Here is a 9,934-nt window from a genome sequence, read left to right as displayed (position 1 = left end):
TGGAGTCCTGGCGGCTGCTGCACAGGCTTGCGAGCCCTTCTCTCTCTCCTTGTGTGTCTCCCTCGGATGCTGCCTCCACGCTCCCCTCTCCCTCCCGTGCACACTTCCAGCCATCACGTCACCCGAGCTGGGGTTCCATAGCTCTGCCTGTGGGCAGATGCAACCCTCCCCCTCCAGTTATGGGCCAGGGATGTGGCCGGGGACTGGTCAGGAGCTACTCCTTCAGCAAGCAGGCGGTGGGTGGGGGCGGGCCACAGGGCACCCTGGATCGCCCCACCTCATAAAGTCACAGTCAGATGCTACAGCAGTGGGGTGAGGTAGGGCAGGAGCACACCTTTGATTCTACGTCACAGGGGAAGCACTTGTGTGCAGCCCGGGTGTACTCTCCTGACCAGCGCAGCTCGTGCACGGACTGGTTTACTTGCTTTACAATGTTCACTCCATCACTTGGCTATCAGAGTCACCTGTGACCCAGCCCTGCCTCCCCCAGGCGGCTTTCTTTGATGGGACAGTGGCAGACCTACAGGGCAGAAGGGCCTGGGGGTGTGGTCCTGGGAAGAGGGCCTTCTACCTCTGTGTTTGTGAAGGGGATTTTAGCGACAACGAAAGCCTCGGTCCCGCTCAGCAAACTGTGTCCTTGTGTTCAGGCTAAGCTTTGGGGGTGGTTGTGATGACCATGTGAGTTCTCACTGAGGAAGGCCAGTGACGCCCCAGACCCACAGCAGACTCAGTTCGAACGCTCCAGACCTCTCCCCCAGGCGGGGGTGCTGGGTGTTGTGTGTGAGGCCACCCGGGAGGGGGGCGTCTACGCCTCTGGGGGGACATTGGCGCAAATTACCCTGGGGCTGCTTTCCTTGCTTAGCTATGTTCCCGCCCCTTTAGCCGTCTGATCTGGGCCCCCGCCCCCGCCCAGGCTCCAGCCTTGATAACGTGTCCAACCCCCCCCCCCGCCTCTAGTGGCAGGGGGCGTGTGACAATCAGGAAGGCCGAGTGCTGTGAGACTTCCCAGGGCCACAGATCTGACACCATTCCAAGCACACGATAATTACGCGGCCCATTCCCTCCCTGCTCCCTGCGCCCCCGACAGGACACCAGGGAGTTATTTAGAAACACGGGCCCCTGGCTGTGCTTCTCTCCGAAAGTACAGTGGCAGTGATAGTGATCTAGAGGGCAGCCAACACGCATCCACACGTCCGCGGTGCTGGTGGAGGGGAAGCCCCCGGAACACACTGCAGAATTTGAGGCTGGGTGGTCCACTTAGTGGGGAGGAGGCCAGGCCTGCTCCAGGCCCTGGCCCAGCTGCTGGGGCCTGGGGGTGGAGGCTGCTCCCCTCAGCAGCCTGGCTTTCAGAGGTCTGCTAATCTATGATAATATGCTGGCGACGTGGATTGTCTTGTGTGTCAAGGGCGGGAGCGTGAGATGAGCAGCTTTTTTCCTCCCAGGGTTGGCAGGAGCTGGAAATAATTGAAAGTTGTTAGGGCCCAACATGCTGTCCCCAAAACACTATCACTACTTTCCTAATGACTGTGTCTCAGGAGGCGATGAGGCAGCTGAGAGGCCGAGGCTCCTGGAGAGGATGGCGAAGTGGGCGGCTGGCAGCCTGTAATCTGGGGGCGCTGAGGGTGCTCTGCCTGCAACCCCACCCTGCGCTGGTCTCTGAAGCAAGGTCCCAGGGTCCCTCTGGCCTCTCTGTCTACAGAGTCAAGGTGAGGCTGCCAGCCAGGGCCACCAGTCGGGACGCTGAACATCCTTCCAGGCCGGGCCTCTGGAGCTCCCTCCTCTGGGTCTGAGTCCTGCCCCCATCCCTTTTGTTCACTTCCTGGAATCACGTCTTGTGGGGACAACCCGACCAGGGCCGCCACCTCTTTCTCCTGCCGCACCCCGCTCCCTACCCGAGAGTGGTCCCTCCAGAGCACACGGTTAACCATGCCTCCCTGCTGGGACGGAACGTGACAAGTGCCCCTGCATGGCCGAGACGGGCTCCTAGACCCCTGCCTCAGAGACCCCCTTCTTAGGAAGGCCTCACTCCCCAGGTGTGGCTAGCACTCCCACTTCTCCCAGGGCTGCTGCCCTTCCGTGGACCCACCCACAGCTCTTCCACCCTCCCACCTGGGTCCTTTCTTTCTTAAAGCTTGTCTTTGAAAGACACGAGTGATATGTGAAGACAAACGAGCACACAGCTCTTCTTGACCCGCCCCCACGCTCTCACTGACTGCTGTCCTGCACCTGGGGCGGACAGTGTGAACTTTCTGAGCGTAGCCCAGCTTCGCCTGCTTCTGGGTGCCACTGGGGCCCCTCGCGTACTGTGGTGAGGCTCCAGGTGCTATGGTCACTTCCACAAAAAGAAGGGGTCATAATGGTGACCTTTTTTTTTTTTTTTTTTTTTGCGGTACGCAGGCCTCTCACTGTTGTGGCCTCTCCCGTTACGGAGCACAGGCTCCAGATGCGCAGGCCCAGCGGCCATGGCTCACGGGCCCAGCTGCTCCGCGGCATGTGGGATCATCCTGGACCGGGGCACGAACCCGTGTCCCCTGCATCGGCAGGCGGACTCTCAACCACTGCGCCACCAGGGAAGCCCCATAATGGTGACCTTTGAGTGGGTGGGCTTCCAGCGGCCCTCCTACCACCAGGTCATCAGCTCGCAAATGAGTTCACAGAGGAGAGGCCTGGGAAATGCCTCCTGCCCCAGTCCAGGGCAAACGGGTGCCAACGGGCCCGTGAGCAGGACTGCCTGCAGAGGACCAAGCTGTGTCCCCAGGCCAGTCCCCAAGCCCTGCCCTGGCGGCCTGAGCTGTTGGGTGCTGGGGTCAGAAGTCCCTCCGTCCTGGAGATGTCTGGCCACCCGGTTGACCCCTCCTCTTCTCCAAGGCCTAAGGAGGCCGAGCAAGGCTGAGGGTCGTCCCCCCGCAGATCCAGGGAGGGGGTCCAGCTCTGGACAGGGGTTCCAGAGGAGGGCAGCATCCCAGAACCCCTGCCCGCCTCCACGGCCCGGCCCCCTGCGGCCTGTGACCTGGCTCGAGCCCTTAGAAGCTGCGCCGCAAGAAAAAATCCTATGCTAAGGACAGCCGCAACGCAAGGATGGGACATTGGGGTCCAGTGCCTCGAAAATGACCGTAATAGAAACAAAACAAAGCATAACGCAGTCCAGGAGGTATAGAAAAAGGGTAACGGAACAAAAACACCCGAGACATTCTCTGTCCCCTCCGGTCACCTGCGGACAGGTGTGCTGACCGGGCACCTGCAAACATCTATGCGCAAGCCCACCGCGTCCTGGGTCTGCCCGGCGGGTAGGTGGGCATGTGCGGCCAGACTCAGGGATTCCGCAGTGCGGGAGGGAGAAGGGACACCTGCCGAGGGACCGGGACAGGTGGGGGTCCAGCTCGCGGCGGGTCCGGGGGATGGCGGGGCGCAATCCCAGGCCGGGAGGACTGCCCGCTTTCACCTTCACCACGGGACCTGGCCCCCTGGGAGAAGCGGGGGAGGGGGCGCACCCCGGGCGGGTGCAGGTCGGCTGGCATCTCAGACCGTCCAGGCCACGCCCCCGACCCTGAGGGTACCCGCCCTTCCCCCACCAGTGCCCTCCTCCCCCGTCCACACCTCTTCAGTCCTGGGCCACGCCCCTGGACACGCCCCCGATTAGTGGCCCGCCTCCTGCCCTGCCCCCAGTGGTGGCCTCATCCTGCCTTGCCACCCCTCCGCCCTGTTCTGGAACCCGACCCACCCCACCCCACCTGTGGACCCGCCCCTCTCCCCGCCCTCTTCCCCGCCCCGGCTGGGGACCGCCAGCTCCTGGCCCCGCCCCTTGCCCCTGACTTCCCCGCCCCGCATTGGGCTCCTCCCGGCTATGGCCCCGCCCTCTCGGTGACCCGCCCATGGCCCCGCCCCGCCCCCTCCACGCTAATTGGTTTCTTTCTGCAGAGCTTCCTGAGCTCCGATTGACCGAGCGCATCGCCGTTCCGCCGTTCGATTGGCCCGCTGCGCCCGCTTTCGCGAGAACCAGCTCCTCGGAGGGGCGGGGTCAGCCGCGGCGCCCGGCGCGGGATTGGTCGGCGGAGCAGAGGGGGCGGGCCCGCGCCGCGCGCAGTGCCTCGCCTGGAGCGCGAGGAGCTGCTACCGCCGCCTCAGTCGCCTCAGTCGCCTCAGGCTCGGTCGCCTCAGGCTCCACCGCCGCCGGGATCGCCTGTCCCCACCCCCCAGCCCCGCCCCGGCCGCCCTCCCGCGGGCCGGCCCGCGGGCACGCCCTCTGCCGCGGGACAGGTGAGTGGTCGCGGGCAGGGCCGGGGATCGGGTGTGGGGAATAGGGGTCCCAAGCCGGGGGACCGGCCGGGGTCCGGGGTCGGGGGTCGGGGTCCGGGCCGGGGTCGAGCCGGGGTCGGGACCAGGGATCGGGGCCGAGAATCGGGGGTCGGGAGTCGGGGTCAGGGTCCGGGCCGGGGATCGGGAGTCAAGCTGGGGCCCGGGCCGGGGTCGTTGTGGAGCTGGGAATCGGCGGCCCGTGGCCGGGTTCGGGGTCAGTGCCGGGCGTGGGGCGCAGGTTTCGCCCGACTGAGCCCCGCCGAGAGCCCCGAAGACCCCCGCCCGGCCCGGACAAACTTGGACGGCAGCCGGGTCGTCTGCCGGGCGGGGCGGGGCGGGGCGGGAGGCGGGGTCCGGGAGGTCCCCGCGGGACTCTGGGGCGCCCCCTCCTCAAGTTAACGCCCGGGCCGCGCTGCGAGCTCACGAAATGTTCCGAGGACGGAAACTGGACGCGGGGAGGATTTCAGAGGAAAGTGATGAAGTGACTTCGGGCGAAATGAGGACCCTGCCTGGGCTGCCCTGTCTCCCCTCCCCCCCAAATCCAGAAGTTGTAAACAAGAACCGCGCTTCCAGAAACAGGGGAGTTAACGCTTGCCTGTCAGTAAACGTCCGCCACGGTTCTGCTCTGGACTTTATGGAGCTTACATTTCAAAACGGTTTAAGTTTCGTCGCGTCAGGCTGAGGAAAGATTTGGGGGAAAGCACGTCGTCGGCGCTCGGCTCGGGGCGGGCGGGACGCAGGGGAGGGGAGGGGAGGGGAGGGGCGCGCGGAGGGCGGGGGCGGCGTCCGGGACCACGGCGCCCGCGGCAGCAGGAAGGGGTTCCGTGCGGACGCGCTTTGTGTCCCCTTTGCTCACACTCCCGACATCTGTCTCCTTGACTAGTGTCTGCGTCTCTTGCGACCCAGTGTCAGGAGCAGGTTAGATGGGGCGGGTGCGTGCTCCTCTCGTCAGTTACTGCATTTTCTTCTTTTATTAGGGGGCGAGTCAGAAGGTATTTCTTATTGTTCCCAGAAGTGTTCCGCTCTGGAAGTATTGTTTGCTGAGAGTGTTTATTTTTTTCTTTTTGCCCGGTGGCGTTTCTACTTTTTTTCTCCTTACTACTCTCAAGTATATAACTTGCGTAGCAGACTAGCAAGTTAACAAAAAGCCAGGTCTTACACCTCGTGTCTAGGGTTGATTACCTTCCTCCCGCCTTCCTCTGAGGCAACGCGGACTTCTGGGTCTCTTTGGCTCTGCGTGTGAGCTAACAGCACTCCGGGGTGATGAGGATTTATGCTGCGTAATTCACGAAAAAGAATGCTAGGGTAGCGGGGCCTTGATGACAGACCTTTCCGGACTAGACAGGGTAGTAAACAGACCTTCCAGTTCACACTATTCCTCTGGCACAGGCACGCCCATATCCTTCCGAAATTTAACTTGCTGTCAGCAGGTGAACTGTTGCCCCTGTTCTGTTCTTTGAACTTGGCTTTAGAATTGGGAACCAAAGGAAGTGTGCAAAGGTGCTTTCCTATTGAAGAAAACTGATTTCCAGTCCCCTCGTGCACGAGAACAACTCATCATCTTAAAACGTCTCAGAGATGTGCATTTTGGCCCAGAGACTGTTTGCAGAACAGTGATACTCTGGAGGGATTGTTGACAAGATCCAAAGTGATCTCATTGATCCTCCCGTCGGAGGAGCTGGAGCAGTTGTGGGTAGTGTGTTCAGACTTGGAGATCCACCAGAAATGAAGGGGTCTTCGAATACGAGTACAGTCTGACTGACTTTGGTCACTTTTGAGCACAGACGTTTTTCTCTTGTATGTAGGTGCTGTTATTTACACCGTGAAATTTCATTACAAGTGTGTTAGAATTTATATGACTTCATGCATTTTCTTAGTTAATACTCAGTATTATAAGGTTTTGAAAAAAGGTTTGATGGTAAAAGGAGTTTTTTGGGTTTTTTTTAACTGAGAAGATTGGGTATCCTGTGTAGAGTTCAGGGCTTTGGGATTGGTATTGCCACAGGTGGTGCTGATTAGTGGTGATATTGAACTTCAGAACGTCTCTTTTCCAGATATCTTTATTAATACTCAGAGTTGGAGAAAATACACAGTTTTATGATTACATTTTTAAAGGTATTTATGAGAAAATTTCACCACATGGGCTCATTTTATTAGGTGTTTAGAAAGAAGCTATTTTTTTCCTCTTATGTTCAGGGGAGGCTGAGAGCATGCCGCGTTTATATTTGCAGAAATTCTGTGAGGTCCTTGAAACAATCTAGCCATTCAAGGCTGGACACTGTTTCTGTTTCAACAGTTTCAGTTTCTGGACCTGTAGCCATGTGTCAATGGCAGAGTCATTCCTATTTTCACAGAAATCCCAGGGCTTTATTGTAAAAGTGATCACTGAAGCAGATCTTGGTAGATGAAAGTTGTACAGCCCTTTGGCGAAGAAGGCTGTCCTTTGGGCCATGACAAAGAAAAATACCTGCTCATGTATTGGAGTCACTCCCACATTGAACATTAGGATGAATACTGTAGATTTTTGGGTGGCTCTGGTGTCTCTTAGCTCTCAGCTCTTGCTGCAAGGACTCTTAACAAGTATCCTGGGTCCACTGTCCATGGTGCTGAATATGTGTCGTTTATTTCTGTTTTCCCGTCTCAAATTTCCTTTCCAGTGTGAGAGTAGTTTTTGAAGTGTTAAAATGAATTTCAGAATTCACACTTTTAAAGAAGAGTTGAACAAGGGAATTCTATTGAACCTGAATGGAAGCATGCCTTTTAAAAACTCAAGGCATGTTAATAATATCTCTCTTTTTTTCTAAAGTGCATAATTGTGCTGAGTCAACATTTACTTTTCTTTGCTTAGTCTCCTTCACCCCAGGTGAGAATTTTCTTGCTGGAGTATGGACATCAAATAACAAACCATTGAAATTAAACGAGACCCTGTTTGCTTAACTAACCCTCTAAAAACGTGCTCTTTATTATAGTATGTACATATATTTGTACGTAGAGGCAATTTGTTTTCCCCTAAACAGGGTTGATTGTAACATCCCTCAGCATCACTGGAATGGTGCTCCCCAGCCTTCCTGGAGAGGGACTGGAGCCCGCTGAGAATGTGGTAGGGCTGATGGGCAGTTGCCAGGCCCTCGTGCTGTGTTGGAGCAGCATCTACTCTCTTGCCTATAATTTTGAGTACATCTTTGTAAATCATTTTAGATAAATCCTTTATTTCTCTTGAGGTGGTCTTTTACTTCAGAATTGCCCCACAGGCTAGCAATAAAAAACAATGGCTGTCCCTTGTGGTACAGAGATTTTTCCATGTGATAGTAAATTGTGCATCAAACGAAGCAGTGGATTGTTGAGGTGTTTTTGTTATGAACATCTGGAATAGCTCTTTGGCCCTGTTAGCTGTACACTTAACCCAGATTATTCTTTGACATCTGTTTTGTTGAGAGAAACCCAGGGCAGCTTCTTTCTGCCTCCTCTAAGTTTCAGAAATACTCTCTGAGTGCCACTGTTTCCCAGGCCCTGTGCTATGATCTGGGAACCCACAGGGGAATGAGACAGCGTTCATATCATCGAAGAACTCACCGCTTTGGACTGAGGAAAGGACATGAAAACAGATGGTTACAGGGGGCCACACTCAGTGCAGCAATTGGGATACACAGAAAGCTGGGTTGGTGTGTTGAGGGGAGGTGACTCATTTAGGCTGGGAATCAAAGAAGGCTTCAGAGAGGAGGTAGCCTTTGGGCTGAGCCCTGGAGTTTGGGTTGTAATTGTTTGGGCATGGATGGGCACACACTGATTAGAAAAAGGCCAGAAGGTTGGTGTCGTTGGGGGACAGAGTGTATGGTGGTGCTGAGGCTGGAGGTGTGGGGGACATTGTGAAAGGGTTGGGACTCTGCTAGAGGTGTGGGGTGGGGGGTAGAGTTGAGGAGAGGTGTGGTAGGCACAATAGTGGCTTCCCAAAGCTGTCTACATCCTAATCTCCAGAACCGGTGGACATTTTACATGTCAAAGAGGATTTAAGGTAGCAGTTGGAATGAAGATTGCTAATTAGTTGATTTTAAAACAAAGAGATTATCCTGGATTGCCCAGGCGGGCCCATAGTTATCACAAGGGTCATTAAATGTGGAAGAGGGATGCAGAAGAGTCAGTGTCAGAGTGATGTGAAATGAGGAGGACTCTACTCCTCATTGCTGGCTTAGAAGATGGAAGGGGTCATGAGCCAAGGAATACAGGCAGAGCCTCCAGAAGCTGGAAAAGGCGAGAAAATGGGTTCTCCAGCCAGGCCTCCAGAAAGGAACACAGCTATACTGACACCTTGATTCTAGCCCAGCGGGACCTGTGTCTGACTTCTGACTTCCAGAACTGTAAGATAATTAATTTGTGTTGTGTTCAACCATTAAATTCAATGGAAAGTTTTTTAGAGCAGCTGAGGAAACTGATGTAAGTTGGGACTCTGCTCTAGAAAGTTTTAGCTGGTGAAATTTAAGGAAGAGGTAACATGTTCAGATTGGCTGTAGAAGATAAACTGATGCAGGTGCTATTTATGAGGAAGTTGCCCTAAGTAAGCACGGTTCTGATCCCCAGTTTCATCTCCTGACAAGACTGGCTTCTGACATTGACTCACCTGGCCTGAGTCCCAGTTGAAGCTTTCCTCTAAGCAGCCTGTCAGCCTCCACCCCTGCTAATTGCCATGTCCCACTGGTCCACTCTTCTTCTGTGCTGCGTACTCAGGGGAGAGTGGATCAGGTATACATCTACACATGGGATTGTGGGGTCATAGGGCAGGCCCAGTTGCAACCTCAGAGCTGTTAAAGTATTTTCCAAAGGTTTGTTTCTTCACATCCTTGCTAATCCTTTATACATTCGGATGTTTAATTGTTGTCAGTTGAGTAGATATAAAATATCTCACTGTTTTAATTTATATTTCCTTGATTACTAGTGAGTTTGAGGATTCTTTTTTACCCATTTATTGGCCACTTGGCTTTTCAAGTCTGTAATTTGTATTCTTATATTGTTAGTCTGTTTGTTGCCTGGGTTGTTCCTTTTATAGCTTTTTAGATGTTCTTTATATATTCTGGATTCTATTTGTGTCCTGTTTTTTATCCTTTTAAAATTGCTATTTTGATGAACAGATGTTTAATTTTAATGTAGTCAGATTTATCAATCTTTTTCTTATTGTCTGTGGTTATTAAATCTTATTTAAGTAATCCTTTGTTACCCCATAGTCATAAGATATTCTCCTCTTAAAAATATAAAAGAAATATTTTCTCTTCATATTCTACTTTGAACTTACTTTTGTGTGAGGCATGAGGTAGAGCTATGATTTTAGATTTTTTCCAAATGCATAACCAATTCTACCAGTACTATTTATTGAGTACCATCCTTTCCCCAGTGATCTGCAGTGCTGCCTTTGAAACATACCAGACCTCACAAATGTGTGGATCTGTTTCTAATTTCTCCAAGTAAATAGTGATGATTTCATTTCCTCCTTCCTAGTCCTTAAATCTTTTATTTTATTTTTTATTTTGTCTTATTCCCTTTGTTTGGACCACTAGACAAAGTTGCATAGAAATTGTGGTAAGGCTATCCTAATATTGTTTTTCACTTTAAAGGCAATGTTTTCAAAGCCTTAAATATGAAGTTTGCT

General features: G+C 53.9%; 1 protein-coding gene across 7 annotated transcripts in view; it reads left to right on the top strand.

Annotated features, from left to right (window-relative positions):
* Positions 1 to 4,072: 4,072 nt before the first annotated feature.
* Positions 4,073 to 9,934, top strand: part of PCBP3 (poly(rC) binding protein 3) — a 210,244-nt gene continuing 204,382 nt past the window's right edge. For 2 of the 7 annotated variants that reach the window (XM_089910095.1, XM_089910096.1), the window contains exon 1: positions 4,081 to 4,257. The gene's annotated coding sequence lies outside the window, so the exon portion shown is untranslated. Of the gene's footprint in view, positions 4,258 to 9,934 lie in introns of all 7 variants that reach the window. The other 5 variants (XM_089910100.1, XM_089910097.1, XM_089910099.1 and 2 more) reach the window with 5 other exon arrangements.

The sequence above is a fragment of the Delphinapterus leucas genome, chromosome 4 (assembly GCF_059928025.1).
Source record: "Delphinapterus leucas isolate spDelLeu-1000000601 "Yukka" chromosome 4, BTC_Dleu_Yukka2, whole genome shotgun sequence".
In the NCBI taxonomy this organism is placed as follows: Eukaryota; Metazoa; Chordata; class Mammalia; order Artiodactyla; family Monodontidae; genus Delphinapterus; species Delphinapterus leucas.
The sequence above is the reverse complement of the archived record's forward strand: the minus strand, read 5'-3'. Positions and strand labels throughout refer to the sequence as shown.